This window comes from Lissotriton helveticus, chromosome 12, assembly GCF_964261635.1.
Source record: "Lissotriton helveticus chromosome 12, aLisHel1.1, whole genome shotgun sequence".
NCBI lineage: Eukaryota > Metazoa > Chordata > Amphibia > Caudata > Salamandridae > Lissotriton > Lissotriton helveticus.
The window spans coordinates 711,230,831-711,252,619 of record NC_136073.1 but is presented as its reverse complement, the minus strand read 5'-3'; positions in this window follow the sequence as shown (position 1 = coordinate 711,252,619).

The window sequence follows — 21,789 nt, the reverse complement described above, 5'->3', positions numbered from 1 at the left end:
TCCGGTATGCTTTGCGGACATTCCCTACATGCTGGTGACTTTCCTTGCACAGCTTGAAGGTGCAGGTGTCATCAGCAGTCATGTTGGCTAGGGAGAAAATATAAATACATTGTTAACACAGTCTAGACATGTACATGATGTCTGACATAATTAGTCTGACATTGTAAGACAATTACTCTGTACCTGACCATAACAACACCAGCAATAGGGATGAAGATATATAAAATATGTTGTCACTACATAGACATCACCAACTAGTACCAGTTAAGTTGAGTCAAGTGCCATCTGTGTATTTGCACAGACTGTAACAGAACTCACAATGAGATAGAACCCATATCATATGGGCCAGTTGTTCACACTCATGTAGATGTCCAGATCGACAAATTTGACACATGGGCCTGGTTACACTAAATTGGGAGTTGGAGTGGCGGCCAGCATAAGTTTAGATCATTGATCATAAACATAAGTGTACATGGATTAGGTGATACAGTACAGACAATGTGGCTATCTTGGCATACCCCATTCGGGCTTTCACAAGGCTGCACACGTTGCAGCTCTCACTCAGGGGTTTATTGATGAGAGCCCTGCAACACTTTTGCCCCACATAAAGTGGTACATGCATGACACAGAACTCTGAATAAAATTCATGAACCAACACTAATCCATCCTGCGTGCGTTTGAGTGGCCTCATAAATATATACAGACCAAATAGGAATATGTCTCATTACAACTAATGCGTTTTTCACGCATTCCATTCCGTTTCAACGCGAACCAGTACATCGCTAGTCGTTACAGCGACTTGCTGTAGGGGGCGCACTGGACTTAGGAATAGTATTATTTATGTGCTGTATCATCATTTCTTCTCGTCTTTATCTCTTTCTATGTGCTCTGTATTCTGCAGCACTCATAGAAAGGGGAAAAGGCCTCCTGGGATTGTTGCAGTGCAGGAAGGTACACCTTTCTGCACAGTAACAATTCTGGTGACAGCACAGGCACCTTTGCACCATGGTGCAAGTGTGCTTGCATTTGCACTAGTTTGCTGAAACTGTGCCAGTGGAGGGAGAATGAAAAACGATGACACCGGACCTGTCGAACTTTCTCTAGATGGTCAGAAATGGTCCTTTTTTAATGTTTTCTCTTTTGACTGTAAATGACTATTAAATGTGAACGATCACTTTTGGAACTAAAATGAGTGTGTTTAGAGTCATTTTTCTGTCAGAAATTGGTCGAAATAGAAGCGTCTCAGTAGGTGGAAAAGTCTGTAAAAATTGCAATTTTGGTCACTGTGGGCTTTAAAAAGTGGTTATTCAACATCAGGCACAATCCTTTTGAAATTTTGCATCTTTTTTTCAACATTTGAAAAAATATATTTTTTGATGAAAAACGATGACCCTGGACCTGTCGAACTTTCTCCAGATGATCAGAAATGGTCATTTTTTTATGTTTTCTCTTTTGACTGTAAATGACTATTAAATGTGAATGATCACTTTTGGAACTAAAATAAGTGTGTTTAGAGTCATTTTTCTGCCAGAAATTGGTCGAAATAGAAGCTTCTGAGTAGGAGGAAAAGTCTGTAAAAATGTCAATTTTGGTCACTGTGGTGCTTTAACCCCTTCGACGCTCATGACGAGCTGGACTCGTCATGAGGTAGCCTCCTCGCACGCTCATGACGAGCCCAGCTCGTCATGAATAATGGGTTTTTTAAAACATGAGCACAGGAGCGGAATTTCGCTAGCGCTCATGTGGTTAAAAAGTGGTTATTCAACATCAGGCACAATCCTTTTGACATTTTGCATCATTTTTTCAACATTTGAAAAAATATTTTTTTTTTATGAAAAACGATGACCCCCGGACCTGTCGAACTTTCTCCAGATGGTGAGAAATGGTCATTTTTTAATGTTTTCTCTTTTGACTGTAAATGACTATTAAATGTGAATGATCACTATTGGAACTAAAATAAGTGTGTTTAGAGTAATTTTTCTGCCTGAAATTGGGCGAAATAGAAGTTTCTGAGTAGGAGGAAAAGTCTGTAAAAATGGCAATTTTGGTCACTGTGGGGCTTTAAAAAGTGGTTATTCAACATCAGGCACTGTCCTTTTGACATTTTGCATCATGTTTTCAACATTTGAAAATATATTTTTTTTGATGAAAAATGATGACCCCGGACCTGTCGAACTTACTCCAGATGGTCAGAAATGGTCATTTTTTAATGTTTTCCCTTTTGACTGTAAATGACTATTAAATGTGAATGATCACTTTTGAAACTAAAATAAGTGTGTTTAGAGACATTTTTCTGCCAGAAATTGGTTGAAATAGAAGCTTCTGAGTAGGAGGAAAAGTCTGTAAAAATGGCAATTTGGTCACTGTTGGGCTTTAAAAAGTGGTTATTCAACATCAGGCACAATCCTTTTGACATTTTGCATCATTTTTTCAACATTTGAAAAAATATTTTTTTTTGATGAAAAACGATGACCCCGGACCTGTCGAACTTTCTCCAGATGGTCAGAAATGATCATTTTTTAATGTTTTCTCTTTTGACTGTAAATGACTATTAAATGTGAATGACCAATTTTGGAACTAAAATAAGTGTGTTTAGAGACATTTTTCTGCCAGAAATTGGTCGAAATAGAAACTTCTGAGTAGGAGGAAAAGTATGTAAAAATGGCAATTTTGGTCACTGTGGGGCTTCAAAAAGTGGTTATTCAACATCAGGCACAATCCTTTTCACATTCTGCATCATTTTTTCAACATTTTAAAAAAAAATTTTTGGGATGAAAAACGATGACCCCGGACCTGTCGAACTTTCTCCAGATGGTCAGAAATCGTCATTTTTTTATGTTTTCTCTTTTGACTGTAAACAATTATTAAATCTGAATGATCACTTTTGGAACTAAAATAAGTGTGTTTAGAAACATTTTTCTGACAGAAATTGGTCGTAATAGAAGCTTCTGCGTAGGAGGAAAAGTCTGTAAAAATGGAAATTTTGGTCACTGTGGGGCTTTAAAAAGTGGTTATTCAACATCAGGCACAATCCTTTTGACATTTTGCATAATTTTTTCAACATTTGAAAAAATATTTTTTTTGATGAAAAACAATGACACCGGACCTGTCGAACTTTCTCTAGATGGTCAGAAATGGTCATTTTTTAATGTTTTCTCTTTTGACTGTAAATGACTATTAAATGTGAATGATCACTATTGGAACTAAAATAAGTGTGTTTAGAGTCATTTTTCTGCCTGAAATTGGGCGAAATAGAAGCTTCTGAGTAGGTGGAAAAGTCTGTAAAAATTGCAATTTTGGTCACTGTGGGGCTTTAAAAAGTGGTTATTCAACATCAGGCACAATCCTTTTGACATTCTGCATCATTTTTTCAACATTTGAAAAAATATTTTTTTTGATGAAAAACGATCACACCGGACCTGTCGAACTTTCTCTAGATTGTCAGAAATGGTCATTTTTTTAATGTTTTCTCTTTTGACTGTAAATGACTATTAAATGTGAATGATCACTTTTGGAACTAAAATAAGTGTGTTTAGAGTCATTTTTCTGCCAGAAATTGGTCAAAATCGAAGCTTCTGAGTTGGAGGAAAAGTCTTAAAAATGGCAATTTTGGTCACTCTGGGGCTTTAAAAAGTGGTTATTCAACATCAGGCACAATCCTTTTGACATTTTGCATAGTTTTTTCAACATTTGAAAAAATATTTTTTTTGCTGAAAAACGATGACACCGGACCTGTCGAACTTTCTCTAGATTGTCAGAAATTGTCATTTTTTTTAATGTTTTCTCTTTTGACTGTAAATGACTATTAAATGTGAATGATCACTTTTGGAACTAAAATAAGTGTGTTTAGAGACATTTTTCTGCCAGAAATTGGTCGAAATAGAAACTTCTGAGTAGGAGGAAAAGTATGTAAAAATGGCAATTTTGGTCATTGTGGGGCTTTAAAAAGTGGTTATTCAACATCAGGCACAATCCTTTTGACATTTTGCATCATTTTTTCAACATTTGAAAAAAGATTTTTTTTAATGAAAAATGATGACCCCGGACCTGTCGAACTTTCTCCAGATGGTCAGAAATAGTCATTTTTTTATGTTTTCTCTTTTGACTGTAAACAATTATTAAATCTGAATGATCACTTTTGGAACTAAAATAAGTGTGTTTAGAAACATTTTTCTGACAGAAATTGGTCGTAATAGAAGCTTCTGCGTAGGAGGAAAAGTCTGTAAAAATGGCAATTTTGGTCACTGTGGGGCTTTAAACAGTCGTTATTCAACATCAGGCACTATCCTTTTGAAATTTTGCATCTTTTTTTCAACATTTGAAAAAATATTTTTTTTGATGAAAAACGATGACCCCGGACCTGTCGAACTTTCTCCAGATGGTCAGAAATGGTCATTTTTTAATGTTTTCTCTTTTGACTGTAAATGACTTTTAAATGTGAATTATCACTTTTGGAACTTAAAATACGTGTGTTTAGAGACATTTTTCTGCCTGAAATTGGGCGAAATAGAAGCTTCTGAGTAGGAGGAAAAGTCTGTAAAAATGGCAATTTTGGTCACTGTGGGGCTTTAAAAAGTGGTTATTCAAAATCAGGCACTGTCCTTTTGACATTTTGCATCATGTTTTCAACATTTGAAAAAAAAAATATTTTTATGAAAAACGATGACCCCGGACCTGTCGAACTTTCTCCAGATGGTCAGAAATGGTTATTTTTAAATGTTTTCTCTTTTGCATTTATAAGACTAATAAATGTGAATTAGCACTTTTGGAACTAAAAAAAGAGTGTTTAGAGTCATTTTTCTGCCAGAAATTGGTCGTGATAGAAGCTTCTGAGTAGGAGGAAAAGTCTGTAAAAATGGCAATTTTGGTCACTGTTGGAATTTAAAAAGTGGTTATTCGACATTAGGCACAATCCTTTTGACATTTTCATCATTTTTTCAACATTTGAAAAAATATTTTCTTTTTTTAGTTGAAAAACGATGAACCTGTCGAACTTTCTCCAGATGGTCAGAAATGGTCATTTTTTTATGTTTTCTCTTTTGACTGTAAATGACTATTAAATGTGAATGATCACTTTTGGAACTAAAATAAGTGTGTTTAGAGTCCTTTTTCTGCCAGAAATTGGTCAAAATAGAAGCTTCTGAGTAGGTGGAAAAGTCTGTAAAAATTGCAATTTTGGTCACTGTGGGGCTTTAAAAAGTGGTTATTCAACATCAGGCACAATCCTTTTGACATTCTGCATCATTTTTTCAACATTTGAAAAAATATTTTTTTTGATGAAAAACGATCACACCGGACCTGTCGAACTTTCTCTAGATTGTCAGAAATTGTCATTTTTTTAATGTTTTCTCTTTTGACTGTAAATGACTATTAAATGTGAATGAGCACTTTTGGAACTTAAATAAGTGTGTTTAGAGACATTTTTCTGCCAGAAATTGGTCGAAATAGAAACTTCTGAGTAGGAGGAAAAGTATGTAAAAATGGCAATTTTGGTCATTGTGGGGCTTTAAAAAGTGGTTATTCAACATCAGGCAAAATCCTTTTGACATTTTGCATAGTTTTTTCAACATTTGAAAAAATATTTTTTTTGCTGAAAAACGATGACACCGGACCTGTCGAACTTTCTCTAGATTGTCAGAAATTGTCATTTTTTTTAATGTTTTCTCTTTTGACTGTAAATGACTATTAAATGTGAATGATCACTTTTGGAACTAAAATAGGTGTGTTTAGAGACATTTTTCTGCCAGAAATTGGTCGAAATAGAAACTTCTGAGTAGGAGGAAAAGTATGTAAAAATGGCAATTTTGGTCATTGTGGGGCTTTAAAAAGTGGTTATTCAACATCAGGCACAATCCTTTTGACATTTTGCATCATTTTTTCAACATTTGAAAAAAGATTTTTTTTAATGAAAAATGATGACCCCGGACCTGTCGAACTTTCTCCAGATGGTCAGAAATAGTCATTTTTTTATGTTTTCTCTTTTGACTGTAAACAATTATTAAATCTGAATGATCACTTTTGGAACTAAAATAAGTGTGTTTAGAAACATTTTTCTGACAGAAATTGGTCGTAATAGAAGCTTCTGCGTAGGAGGAAAAGTCTGTAAAAATGGCAATTTTGGTCACTGTGGGGCTTTAAACAGTCGTTATTCAACATCAGGCACTATCCTTTTGAAATTTTGCATCTTTTTTTCAACATTTGAAAAAATATTTTTTTTGATGAAAAACGATGACCCCGGACCTGTCGAACTTTCTCCAGATGGTCAGAAATGGTCATTTTTTAATGTTTTCTCTTTTGACTGTAAATGACTTTTAAATGTGAATTATCACTTTTGGAACTTAAAATACGTGTGTTTAGAGACATTTTTCTGCCTGAAATTGGGCGAAATAGAAGCTTCTGAGTAGGAGGAAAAGTCTGTAAAAATGGCAATTTTGGTCACTGTGGGGCTTTAAAAAGTGGTTATTCAAAATCAGGCACTGTCCTTTTGACATTTTGCATCATGTTTTCAACATTTGAAAAAAAAAATATTTTTATGAAAAACGATGACCCCGGACCTGTCGAACTTTCTCCAGATGGTCAGAAATGGTTATTTTTTAATGTTTTCTCTTTTGCATTTATAAGACTAATAAATGTGAATTAGCACTTTTGGAACTAAAAAAAGAGTGTTTAGAGTCATTTTTCTGCCAGAAATTGGTCGTGATAGAAGCTTCTGAGTAGGAGGAAAAGTCTGTAAAAATGGCAATTTTGGTCACTGTTGGAATTTAAAAAGTGGTTATTCGACATTAGGCACAATCCTTTTGACATTTTCATCATTTTTTCAACATTTGAAAAAATATTTTCTTTTTTTAGTTGAAAAACGATGAACCTGTCGAACTTTCTCCAGATGGTCAGAAATGGTCATTTTTTTATGTTTTCTCTTTTGACTGTAAATGACTATTAAATGTGAATGATCACTTTTGGAACTAAAATAAGTGTGTTTAGAGTCCTTTTTCTGCCAGAAATTGGTCAAAATAGAAGCTTCTGAGTAGGTGGAAAAGTCTGTAAAAATTGCAATTTTGGTCACTGTGGGGCTTTAAAAAGTGGTTATTCAACATCAGGCACAATCCTTTTGACATTCTGCATCATTTTTTCAACATTTGAAAAAATATTTTTTTTGATGAAAAACGATCACACCGGACCTGTCGAACTTTCTCTAGATTGTCAGAAATTGTCATTTTTTTAATGTTTTCTCTTTTGACTGTAAATGACTATTAAATGTGAATGAGCACTTTTGGAACTTAAATAAGTGTGTTTAGAGACATTTTTCTGCCAGAAATTGGTCGAAATAGAAACTTCTGAGTAGGAGGAAAAGTATGTAAAAATGGCAATTTTGGTCATTGTGGGGCATTAAAAAGTGGTTATTCAACATCAGGCAAAATCCTTTTGACATTTTGCATCATTTTTCCAACATTTGAAAAAAGATTTTTTTTAATGAAAAATGATGACCCCGGACCTGTCGAACTTTCTCCAGATGGTCAGAAATGGTCATTTTTTTATGTTTTCTCTTTTGACTGTAAACAATTATTAAATCTGAATGATCACTTTTGGAACTAAAATAAGTGTGTTTAGAAACATTTTTCTGACAGAAATTGGTCGTAATAGAAGCTTCTGCGTAGGAGGAAAAGTCTGTAAAAATGGCAATTGTGGTCACTGTGGGGCTTTAAAAAGTCGTTATTCAACATCAGGCACTATCCTTTTGAAATTTTGCATCTTTTTTTCAACATTTGAAAAAATATTTTTTTTGATGAAAAACGATGACCCCGGACCTGTCGAACTTTCTCCAGATGGTCAGAAATTGTCATTTTTTAATGTTTTCTCTTTTGACTGTAAATGACTTTTAAATGTGAATTATCACTTTTGGAACTTAAAATACGTGTGTTTAGAGACATTTTTCTGCCAGAAATTGGTCGAAATAGAAGCTTCTGAGTAGGAGGAAAAGTCTGTAAAAATGGCAATTTTGGTCACTGTGGGGCTTTAAAAAGTGGGTATTCAACATCAGGCACTATCCTTTTGACATTTTGCATCATTTTTCAACATTTGAAAAAATAATTTTTTTTATGAAAAACGATGACACCGGACTTGTCGAACTTTCTCCAGATGGTCAGAAATTGTCATTTTTTAATGTTTTCTCTTTTGCATGTAAAAGACTAATAAATGTGAATAATCACTTTTGGAACTAAAATTAGTGTGTTTAGAGACATTTTTCTGACAGAAATTGGTCGAAATAGAAGCTTCTGAGTAGGAGGAAATGTCTGTAAAAATGGCAATTTGGTCACTGTTGGGCTTTAAAAGGTGGTTATTCAACATCAGGCACAATCCTTTTGTCAATTTGCATCATTTTTTCATCGTTTGAAAAAATATTTTTTCTAATGAAAAACGATGACCCCGGACCTGTCGAACTTTCTCCAGATGATCAGAAATGGTCATTTTTTAATGTTTTCTCTTTTGACTATAAATGACTATTAAATGTGAATGATCACTTTTGGAACTAAAATAAGTGTGTTTAGAGTCATTTTTCTGCCAGAAATTGGTCGAAATAGAAGCTTCTGAGTAGGAGGAAGAGTCTGTAAAAATGGCAATTTTGGTCACTGTGGGGCTTTAAAAAGTGGTTATTCAACATCAGGCACAATCCTTTTGACATTTTGCATAATTTTTTCAACATTTGAAAAAATATTTTTTTTGATGAAAAACGATGATCCCAGACCTGTCGAACTATCTCCATATGGCCGGGATGCCGCCACCCCCTCCCAACACATCTCCCCAAGGATGGGAAGTCGGACAATAGTTGAACTTTTGGAAGACGGGAGGGAGTCACCCTCCCGGCCGTATTTATTAAAATATGAAACAAAATTTAAAACATTAAATAAAAGTTTCATCATTATGCATTATGTACAATTTGTCATTTATCACATTTCGATATCCTGAAAATGCATACACTCTAATTCAAATTGTACATCCTAGCATTAAGGGCCAACGGCAAGGTCTTAACCGGTGTCAGATCCCTACTACCAAACTCCCGCCGTCACTGTGTGAGCGGCGCATGGGCAGAGGGCTCTACCCCCATTGCCAACTGTAACTTCCCTTGTCGTGGTGGGGGCCCCCTTTCTACTCGACGCCATCTTAAGGGTCGTCCGAGTTCCCGTATGAGGTCTCTGTAGGAAGGACAGCGTGGACTCTCCCCCCCAACCCCACGCTCTCTATCCGCCGTCGCGGATATCCGGCCCCCGGGAAATTAGTAAGGAGGGGCATATAACCGCCTCCCCCCCTGGGAGGGGCCCATGGCCATCTCCCCCTAGGCGCACCATCCTTAGTGGGTGCCGCCTCCCCGTGGAAGGGGCCAATGGCCGTCTTCCCCCGGGCGCTCCCATCCATTGTGGGTGGCGCCCCACTCTAGGGACCTTTCAATTACTGCTCACCGATCATGACCTTACCGCCCGACAAATAAATACGACAGTTGTTTACCTACTAAAAGAAAAAATTTCACCTCATTTTACTGTTATCACTGAACTTTTTCCTGCAAGAAGAAATTTCCCCAATGCAAACCAAGGGGCATATTATCAACACAGGCGATAACATTATCGCTTGCTTTATCGGCAGAAAACTGCCGCTAAAGCCGCTTTTGCGGTAGAAAACTGCTGCAAAAGCGGCTTTAGCGGCAGTTTTCTGCCGATAAAGCAAGCGATAATGTTATCGCCTGTGTTGATAATATGCCCCCAAATCTTTATTCTCAGAGTTCCATCATACACTCTACCAAGGAAAAAAGGCCTATACTTTCATCACTCAGAAACCTTTATTTTCCTCCAAACTTTGCTATCAGGGGCTGGTGGGTGGGTCAAAATTGCTGCTTTTTCCGTGGAGGGCTCACGAGCAACGAGTGGGTGCAGCCTTCCGATCCGAGGAACAAGAGGACGATCTTCGGGATTCCCGCTCCTTTATCCTTCTGCGGGAGGGCATGTACCCGTCCCCGATACGCCTACTGGGCGTGGTCTTCCATCGAGGTGTCTAGGACAACCCCTCTCGGGCGGGGGAAGGCGCGCCCCGGCCACGCCGCTTTGGGCATACCAGCCGGGCAACGCCCACCCCGCCCAAAATGGTTTCCCGGGAGGTTCGGGCACCCATCCATACGTTCGGGGGGACCGAGCGGTCGCCCCTTTCCATATGGCCGGGATGCCGCCACCCGCTCCCAACACATCTCCCCAAGGATGGGAAGTCGGACAATAGTTGAACTTTTGGAAGACGGGAGGGAGTCACCCTCCCGGCCATATTTATTAAAATATTAATCAAAATTTAAAACATTAAATAAAAGTTTCATCATTATGCATTATGTACAATTTGTCATTTATCACATTTCGATATCCTGAAAATGCATACACTCTAATTCAAATTGTACATCCTAGCATTAAGGGCCAACGGCAAGGTCTTAACCGGTGTCAGATCCCTACTACCAAACTCCCGCCGTCACTGTGTGAGCGGCGCATGCGCAGAGGGCTCTACCCTCATTGCCAACTGTAACTTCCCTTGTCGTGGTGGGGGCCCCCTTTCTACTCGACGCCATCTTAAGGGTCGTCCGAGTTCCCGTATGAGGTTTCTGTAGGAAGGACAGCGTGGACTCTCCCCCCCAACCCCACACTCTCTATCCGCCGTCGCGGATATCCGGCCCCCGGGAAATTAGTAAGGAGGGGCATATAACCGCCTCCCCCCCTGGGAGGGGCCCATGGCCATCTCCCCCTAGGCGCACCATCCTTAGTGAGTGCCGCCTCCCCGTGGAAGGGGCCAATGGCCGTCTTCCCCCGGGCGCTCCCATCCATTGTGGGTGGCGCCCCACTCTAGGGACCTTTCAATTACTGCTCACCGATCATGACCTTACCGCCACAGACCGGATGGTTGACCGACCATCCGGTCCCCCCCAACTCCTCCTATAGGTCATGCTTCCTCAAACCTCTCAGCCATGCAACCCAGTCTCCTATGAGTAAATCATTTCCCTCCCCGGACAGGTGAACCCCATCGTTCAGATACATTTGGTCACCCCGGATACACCCATGTGGAATGACATGCAACTGTGCAGAACGGAACAATCTACCAATCTTATTATTGACCCGTTTAACTGAATGGTTCAGAGCAGACACCGAAAGGCCCCCCTGCCACCTCCTTCTAGGAATCATGTGGGACCAGGCAATCGTGCACCCCGGGACTCTTTTAGCCAACCAGCTAACAGCCGACAAGATTCGTTCAAGTAACACTCGTCTACCCAGTGTCACCAAATCGTTGCCTCCCAGGTGTACTATGACTACAGATGGCGGTGACCTATGCCGCCCTAAAAGTCCTTCGAAAAATGGCTCAAATTTGTCAAAAACGAGCCCTCCTTTCCCATGGAAAGCCATTCTGAACCCGTATTCCCCAGGTGCGTGAATCGCGTCACCTTCCTTGAATACGTCACCGGCACGCCTCACGTATGAGTGGCCCACGACCCATGCCATCCTCTCCCCAGTCGGTGATCTCTGACCACTGGTCTCTCGATGCAGGGTCGACATCCAATTCCGCCCTGCATGGCAGGCCCGCGAAACTGCAAAGTAAACAAAAGACAGAAAACGTGAGTGCATGTCAATTGATCACTTACAACATGTGCAAGCGCACATACCTCTTGAAGCAATTCTAGGACCAACGGCCCAATCGTTTCACTTCCTCAGCACTCTGACCCCTGGCTGTAGCCTCAGTAGCAGCCCCTATCCTAAAGGAGTGGGTCCCAAAATCGCACGGGTCCATGCCCGCGTCAGCGATTGCTAGTGCCAGCACCCTCTGAAACTGAAATCTCGTCAGTGGGGTGCCATCCTTGTGTCGTAGCAAGCTCCCCCCCCAACCGGCCGCTCTTAGCGCCAAATAGTCTTCCACACATTTCAACGGGCAGAGGGGGGACCCAGGCTTGCGCTGTACGACCACATTATCTCCCATAGCCCCCTGGTCAGTTTTAGACCTGGCTATCATGATTACCATCGAATCACCCCTTATCTGGATGTGATCCCTGCACAAACCTCCCTCCATATCTCTCTTGTTCCTTGCGACCAGCTCGCTCACCCTCATGGCCCCATGGAATGCCAACGTGAACGCTGCCCGGAACAGAACTGTTTTGTAATGGGAGGAACACGTCTCATCCAGCTTTGCTAAAAGCCGAGACAGTCTGTCTAAGCCAATTGGGTGCCTTGTATCTTTCTTGCAACCCTCAAGGCGCTGCCAGCCGCGAAGGGCTTTCTTCATCAAAAAAGAACCTGTAGGGTCTTTTATGCTGTGTACCTGGGCCATGAAGGAAATGGCCGCCCTATGCCTACCGGCCGTTGCCACGGATCGGCCCTCCCTGTGTAGTGCTACCAGGTACCCCAGGACGGATTCCTCCTGACCCCAATTCCGACTCCCTGTCGGACCCAAATATGTGCAATAGGAACGAAACGCACCTTCGTATGCTTTCCTTGTCCTGGGGGCTAGACTCGCTGCCACGAGGTCTTGTAATCCGAGGCACAGATTAACCACATTGCTTCTGGGAGTGGAGCAGCCTCCGGGTCTGCTGTGGGCAGATAACCCCTGAATGCCTGCATATGTGAACGAGAGAGTGCATCAGCCGCATGGTTCAGTACACCTGGCACATGTCTTGCCCTGAACAGTACATCCAGTCTCATGCACAGCAGCACAATCTCTTTCAACAACCTCAGGATAATTTTGCAGCGTGCTGCCTGTTGGTTAATGCAATCAACAACCGTCATATTGTCGGACCAAAACACCACTGAGCGACCCCTGAAGTCGTCAGCCCATGTCATCAGAGCAACCCAAATTGGGAATAACTCCAGGAACCCAATGTTACCTGTGAGACCGTTGGAGTGCCACCATGTCGGCCATGTTTGTGCTGACCATCGATCACCTAAGATGGCGCCAAAACCCACGCTCCCTGCCGAGTCGGTCCATAGACCTAATTCCTCCGAAGACTCTGGCGGGGAGGTCCAGACGACTCGACCGTTGAAGTCCGCCAGAAATGCCAACCAAATACGCATATCCTGGCGAACCTCTCCAGACAGTCTCGTACGGTGGTGAGCCTCTTTAAGACCACCCATAGCTTGCGCGATAGAGCGCGAAAACGGGCGGGCCATAGGAATCACCCTCAAGGCAAAATTAAGCTGACCCACCGTTTGTTGTAACTGGTGCAGGGTCACTTTCTCCCCCCCGAGGCATTGCATCAAGGAAGCCTGGAACTTGACCACTTTTTCAACTGGTAGTCGGAAACACCCCTCCACAGAATCGAGCTCAATTCCCAGAAACTCCAGTGAAGTAGTTGGTCCGACCGTCTTACCCGGTGCCAACGGGACACCAAATTCATTCATGAGGATGCAGAAATCATACAGCGCCTGTGCGCACATCGTATCCCCGGCTGCCCCCAAGAACAAAAAGTCATCCAGATAATGCATAACATGTCTATGCCCTGTAGCCTCGGTAAATGCCCATTGCAAAAAACAGCTAAACATCTCAAAATATGCACATGAAATGGAACAACCCATGGGCATGCATTTATCCATGTAATAACTTCCCTGAAATGCAAAACCTAGCAGGCGCTGATCCTGCGGGTGCACCGGAAGCAACCGGAACGCTAATTCGATATCACATTTCGCCATCAGCGCCCCAGGGCCTAGGTGGTTCAACATGGCCACGGCATCGTCGAATGATGCGTATCTTACTGAACAAACTTCTGGGTCAATGGCATCATTTACCGATGAACCCCTAGGAGCAGAAAGGTTATGTATGAGTCTAAACTCCCCCGGATCTTTCTTCGGGACAACCCCTAACGGGGAACATATGAACTCGGCCACCGGCGGGCAAGAAAAGGGGCCAGTCACTCGCCCCATCCCAACCTCTTTTGCTATTTTCTTTTCTGCCACACCTGTGTTGTGCCGTATCGATACTTGGTTTCTACAAAAGGAGTTCCCCCGAACCTCCCCCGCCGGGATGTGGAAGCCATGTAAGAATCCCTTCCTCAACACCCCAGCGGAGACATGATCAGGATATTTGTTTAACCACGGAATCATAACCATGAGATCGATGGGTGTAGGCAATCGGTCACAAAGGTCCACCTCACTCCTGCTTAGGGCCACCTTTTCCTCCCATCCTGCCATTTTTTGATCTACATGCACTCTCCGGGTGTGAGGAATTCCCACAGCCGGCACACACATGCTTAAACTTGCATGCCCCCTGCGGTCTGTTACAATTGCCTCGATTGAAGCCCCAACAGACCCCTCCTTTACCACCATTCCCGCCAACTCTGGGCTGATAGCCCCCACCTGTGCCTGCTCGAAAGGGCACACCGGGCTTTTGGCGGACCCCTCCGGACCCGCTCCCGCCTGGCGAGGACGTACCTGTCGCCCCTGGCAGGAGTTGTTTGTGCCATGACACCGAGTCCAAACAATCCCAAGACAAAGAAGCATCATATTCTTTTGCTTTACGGAACTTCATGTCATAGCCTTTCCATTCTTCCCCCTCATACATTCAATAAAAATCCATAATGCGATTCTGATAACAAACCAACTCAGTCATAACCTCAGGTTTACGTTCCCCCATAACTGCGGTAAATATAGAGAAGGCCTTTACCCAGTTCGTCACTGTCTCTTCCACCCTGAACTCGGCCATCTTGGTGCGCCAAACACTAGGGTGCCACAAATCTTTCTGCGTTTTAGCATACTCCATCTCACGATGGTCCGTTAACAATGAAAACATGTTGACATACTTTTCTCCCCATATTAACTCTTTTGTGGCCAAGGGAATGTGCTGTGCAACCTTTTCCCGCCTCGAGGGTATCGAGCCCTCCCCCACCATCAGCAATGCGAGCTTACCCGGATCGGCTGTTGTTGCCGCCATCTTCTCTTGACCAGCTGCTGGTACTCCCGGCGCCACCTGTGGGGGAACAAGAGGAACACTCGCCTTCGCGCCATCTCTCGCTTGCCACAACTGCCTCATTAACACTCTGGCTTCTTCAGCCGGATCCCCCGGGGTCGCTGTGCCCCCCACCTTTGTTTTGAGCCATGCCGTCAATTGTGCGGCCAATTCTGGGGGTATTTCATCGTCCTCGACAGAGGTGATCACAACCGGGATCGGCTGGCCTACATCAGGGGTCTGCACCGGGTTATCCACTGGTACGGGGGGGGGTGAAAAGAGGTACCTCTGTCACTTGGACCCCCCCGAAACCGCCCTCTCTTTGACCCTCTTCCCCCCAACCTTGGGGGCAACTCCCGGCAATGCCGGGCCTATTACCTTTTTCGGCTGACCTGGGTCGTTCATTGCGGCCAATTGCTTCTTCACCTCCGCCAAACCTCTACCGAGCGATTGGACTTGACCGAGCTTTCGGTCCATACAAGCCATCCGGTTCGACAATAGGTGTAACATCTTCTCTGTCTCGGAACCCTTTCCTGCTTGTTTGCTAGGCATAGTTTCGAGTCCTCCGCCTTTGGTCGATCCACGAGGTCCTGAAATCTGTGTCGAAACTGAAAGAGAAAAAACAGGATTACCACGTTCAAAATTGCTGCTTGTTCCGTCGAGGGCTCACGAGCAACGAGTGGGTGCAGCCTTCCGATCCGAGGAACAAGAGGACGATCTTCGGGATTCCCGCTCCTTTATCCTTCTGCGGGAGGGCGTGTACCCGTCCCCGATACGCCTACTGGGCGTGGTCTTCCATCGAGGTGTCTAGGACAACCCCTCTCGGGCGGGGGAAGGCACGCCCCGGCCACGCCGCTTTGGGCATACCAGCCGGGCAACGCCCACCCCGCCCAAAATGGTTTCCCGGGAGGTTCGGGCACCCATCCATACGTTCGGGGGGACCGAGCGGTCCCCCCTTTCCAGATGGTCAGAAATGGTCATTTTTTTATGTTTTCTCTTTTGACTGCAAATGACTATTAAATGTGAATGATCACTTTTGGAACTAAAATAAGTGTGTTTAGATTCATTTTTCTGCCAGAAATTGGTCGTGATAGAAGCTTCTTAGTAGGAGGAAAAGTCTGTAAAAATGGCAATTTTGGTCACTGTTGGGGTTTAAAAAGTGGTTATTCGACAATAGGCACAATCCTTTTGACATTTTCATCATTTTTTCAACATTTGAAAAAATATTTTCTTTTTTTAGTTGAAAAACGATAAACCCGGACCTGTCGAACTTTCTCCAGATGGTCAGAAATGGTCATTTTTTAATGTTTTCTCTTTTGACTGTAAACAATTATTAAATGTGAATGATCACTTTTGGAACTAAAATAAGTGTGTTTAGAGTCATTTTTCTGCCAGAAATTGGTCAAAATCGAAGCTTCTGAGTTGGAGGAAAAGTCTTAAAAATGGCAATGTTGGTCACTCTGGGGCTATAAAAAGTGGTTATTCAACATCAGGCACAATCCTTTTGACATTTTGCATAGTTTTTTCAACATTTGAAAAAATATTTTTTTTGCTGAAAAACGATGACACCGGACCTGTCGAACTTTCTCTAGATTGTCAGAAATGGTCATTTTTTTAATGTTTTCTCTTTTGACTGTAAATGACTATTAAATGTGAATGATCACTTTTGGAACTAAAATAAGTGTGTTTAGAGACATTTTTCTGCCAGAAATTGGTCGAAATAGAAACTTCTGAGTAGGAGGAAAAGTATGTAAAAATGGCAATTTTGGTCTGTGGGGCTTTAAAAAGTGGTTATTCAACATCAGGCACAATCCTTTTGACATTTTGCATCATTTTTTCAACATTTGAAAAAAGATTTTTTTTAATGAAAAACGATGACCCCGGACCTGTCGAACTTTCTCCAGATGGTCAGAAATGGTCATTTTTTTATGTTTTCTCTTTTGACTGTAAACAATTATTAAATATGAATGATCACTTTTGGAACTAAAATAAGTGTGTTTAGAGACATTTTTCTGACAGAAATTGGTAGGAGTAGGAGGAAATGTCTGTAAAAATGGCAATTTGGTCACTGTTGGGCTTTAAAAGGTGGTTATTCAACATCAGGCACAATCCTTTTGACAATTTGCATCATTTTTTCAACATTTGAAAAAAAAAAAAAAAATTGATGAAAAACGATGACCCCGGACTTGTCGAACTTTCTCCAGATGGTCAGAAATTGTCATTTTTTAATGTTTACTCTTTTGCATGTAAAAGACTAATAAATGTGAATAATCACTTTTGGAACTAAAATAAGAGTGTTTAGAGTCATTTTTCTGCCAGAAATTGGTCGTGATAGAAGCTTCTGAGTAGGAGGAAAAGTCTGTAAAAATGGCAATTTTGGTCACTGTTGGGCTTTAAAAAGTGGTTATTCAACATCAAGCACTATCCTTTTGACATTTTGCATAATTTTTTCATCGTTTTAAAAAATATTTTTTTCAATGAAAAACGATGACCCCGGACCTGTTGAACTTTCTCCAGATGGTCAGAAATTGTCATTTTTTAATGTTTTCTCTTTTGACTGTAAATGACTTTTAAATGTGAATTATCACTTTTGGAACTAAAATACGTGTGTTTAGAGACATTTTTCTGCCAGAAATTGGTCGAAATAGAAGCTTCTGAGTAGGAGGAAAAGTCTGTAAAATGGCAATTTTGGTCACTGTTGGGATTTAAAAAGTGGTTATTCGACATTAGGCACAATCCTTTTGACATTTTCATCATTTTTTCAACATTTGAAAAAATATTTTCTTTTTTTAAGTGAAAAACGATAAACCCGGACCTGTCGAACTTTCTCCAGATGGTCAGAAATGGTCATTTTTTAATGTTTTCTCTTTTGACTGTAAATGACAATTAAATGTGAATGATCACTTTTGGAACTAAAATAAGTGTGTTTAGAGTCCTTTTTTCTGCCAGAAATTGGTTGTGATAGAAGCTTCTGAGTAGGAGGAAAAGTCTGTAAAAATGGCAATTTTGGTCACTGTTGGGCTTTAAAACGTGGTTATTCAACATCAGGCACAATCCTTTTGACATTTTGCATCATTTTTTCAACATTTGAAAAAATATTTTTTTTTAATGAAAAACGATGACCACCTGTTGAACTTTCTCCATTTGGTCAGAAATGTTCATTTTTTAATGTTTTCTCTTTTGACTGTAAATGACTTTTAAATGTGAATTATCACTTTTGGAACTAAAATGAGTGTGTTTAGAATCATTTTGTCAGAAATTGGTCGAAATAGAAGCTTCTGAGTAGGAGGAAAAGTCTGTAAAAATGGCAATTTTGGTCACTGTGGGGCTTTAAAAAGTGGGTATTCAACATCAGGCACAATCCTTTTGACATTTTGCATCATTTTTCAACATTTGAAAAAATAATTTTTTTAATGAAAAACGATGACACCGGACCTGTCGAACTTTCTCTAGATGGTCAGAAATGGTCATTTTTTAATGTTTTCTCTTTTAACTATAAATGACTATTAAATGTGAATGATCACTTTGGGAACTAAAATAAGTGTGTTTAGAGTCATTTTTCTGCCAGAAATTGGTCGAAATAGAAGCTTCTGAGTAGGAGGAAGAGTCTGTAAAAATGGCAATTTTGGTCACTGTGGGGCTTTAAAAAGTGGTTATTCAACATCAGGCACAATCCTTTTGACATTTTGCATAATTTTTTCAACATTTGAAAAAATATTTTTTTTGATGAAGAACGATGACCCCAGACCTGTCGAACTTTCTGCAGATGGTCAGAAATGGTCATTTTTTAATGTTTTCTCTTTTGACTGTAAATGACTTTTAAATGTGAATTATCACTTTTGGAACTAAAATACGTGTGTTTAGAGACATTTTTCTGCCAGAAATTGGTCGAAATAGAAGCTTCTGAGTAGGAGGAAAAGTCTGTAAAAATGGCAATTTTGGTCACTGTTGGGCTTTAAAACGTGGTTATTCAACATCAGGCACAATCCTTTTGACATTTTGCATCATTTTTTTCATCATTTGAAAAAATATTTTTTTTTAATGAAAAACGATGACCCCGAACCTGTTGAACTTTCTCCATTTGGTCAGAAATGTTCATTTTTTAATGTTTTCTCTTTTGACTGTAAATGACTTTTAAATGTGAATTATCACTTTTGGAACTAAAATGAGTGTGTTTAGAATCATTTTTCTGTCAGAAATTGGTCGAAATAGAAGCTTCTGAGTAGGAGGAAAAATCTGTAAAAATGGCAATTTTGATCACTGTGGGGCTTTAAAAAGTTGTTATTCAACAGGAGGCCCAATCCTTTTGACATTTTGCATCATTTTTTCAACATTTAAAAAAATATCTTTTTTGATGAAAAACGATGACCCCGGACCTGTCGAACTTTCTCCAGATGATCAGAAATGGTCATTTTTTTATGTTTTCTCTTTTGACTGTAAATGACTATTAAATGTGAATGATCACTTTTGGAACTAAAATAAGTGTGTTTAGAGTCATTTTTCTGCCAGAAATTGGTCGAAATAGAAGCTTCTGAGTAGGAGGAAAAGTCTGTAAAAATGGCAATTTTGGTCACTGTGGGGCTTTAAAAAGTGGGTATTCAACATCAGGCACAATCCTTTTGACATTTTGCATCATTTTTCAACATTTGAAAAAATAATTTTTTTAATGAAAAACGATGACACCGGACCTGTCGAACTTTCTCTAGATGGTCAGAAATGGTCATTTTTTTAATGTTTTCTCTTTTAACTATAAATGACTATTAAATGTGAATGATCACTTTGGGAACTAAAATAAGTGTGTTTAGAGTCATTTTTCTGCCAGAAATTGGTCGAAATAGAAGCTTCTGAGTAGGAGGAAGAGTCTGTAAAAATGGCAATTTTGGTCACTGTGGGGCTTTAAAAAGTGGTTATTCAACATCAGGCACAATCCTTTTGACATTTTGCATAATTTTTTCAACATTTGAAAAAATATTTTTTTTGATGAAGAACGATGACCCCAGACCTGTCGAACTTTCTCCAGATGGTCAGAAATGGTCATTTTTTTATGTTTTCTCTTTTGACTGCAAATGACTATTAAATGTGAATGATCACTATTGGAACTAAAATAAGTGTGTTTAGAGACATTTTTCTGCCAGAAATTGGTCGAAATAGAAGCTTCTGAGTAGGAGGAAATGTCTGTAAAAATGGCAATTTGGTCACTGTTGGCCTTTAAAAGGTGGTTATTCAACATCAGGCACAATCCTTTTGACAATTTGCATCATTTTTTTCAACATTTGAAAAAAAAAAAAATTTGGATGAAAAACGATGACCCCGGACTTGTCGAACTTTCTCCAGATGGTCAGAAATTGTCATTTTTTAATGTTTACTCTTTTGCATGTAAAAGACTAATAAATGTGAATAATCACTTTTGGAACTAAAATAAGAGTGTTTAGAGTCATTTTTCTGCCAGAAATTGGTCGTGATAGAAGCTTCTGAGTAGGAGGAAAAGTCTGTAAAAATGGCAATTTTGGTCACTGTTGGGCTTTAAAAAGTGGTTATTCAACATCAAGCACTATCCTTTTGACATTTTGCATAATTTTTTCATCGTTTGAAAATATATTTTTTTTAATGAAAAACGATGACCCCGGACCTGTCGAACTTTCTCCAGATGGTCAGAAATTTTGATTTTTTAATGTTTTCTCTTTTGACTGTAAATGACTTTTAAATGTGAATTATCACTTTTGGAACTAAAATACGTGTGTTTAGAGACATTTTTCTGCCAGAAATTGGTCGAAATAGAAGCTTCTGAGTAGGAGGAAAAGTCTGTAAAAATGGCAATTTTGGTCACTGTTGGGCTTTAAAACGTGGTTATTCAACATCAGGCACAATCCTTTTGACATTTTGCATCATTTTTTCAACATTTAAAAAAATATCTTTTTTGATGAAAAACGATGACCCCGGACCTGTCGAACTTTCTCCATTTGGTCAGAAATGTTCATTTTTTAATGTTTTCTCTTTTGACTGTAAATGACTTTTAAATGTGAATTATCACTTTTGGAACTAAAATGAGTGTGTTTAGAATCATTTTTCTGTCAGAAATTGGTCGAAATAGAAGCTTCTGAGTAGGAGGAAAAATCTGTAAAAATGGCAATTTTGATCACTGTGGGGCTTTAAAAAGTTGTTATTCAACAGGAGGCCCAATCCTTTTGACATTTTGCATCATTTTTTCAACATTTAAAAAAATATCTTTTTTGATGAAAAACGATGACCCCGGACCTGTCGAACTTTCTCCAGATGATCAGAAATGGTCATTTTTTTATGTTTTCTCTTTTGACTGTAAATGACTATTAAATGTGAATGATCACTTTTGGAACTAAAATAAGTGTGTTTAGAGTCATTTTTCTGCCAGAAATTGGTCGAAATAGAAGCTTCTGAGTAGGAGGAAAAGTCTGTAAAAATGGCAATTTTGGTCACTGTGGGGCTTTAAAAAGTGGGTATTCAACATCAGGCACTATCCTTTTGACATTTTGCATCATTTTTCAACATTTGAAAAAATAATTTTTTTAATGAAAAACGATGACACCGGACCTGTCGAACTTTCTCTAGATGGTCAGAAATGGTCATTTTTTAATGTTTTCTCTTTTAACTATAAATGACTATTAAATGTGAATGATCACTTTGGGAACTAAAATAAGTGTGTTTAGAGTCATTTTTCTGCCAGAAATTGGTCGAAATAGAAGCTTCTGAGTAGGAGGAAGAGTCTGTAAAAATGGCAATTTTGGTCACTGTGGGGCTTTAAAAAGTGGTTATTCAACATCAGGCACAATCCTTTTGACATTTTGCATAATTTTTTCAACATTTGAAAAA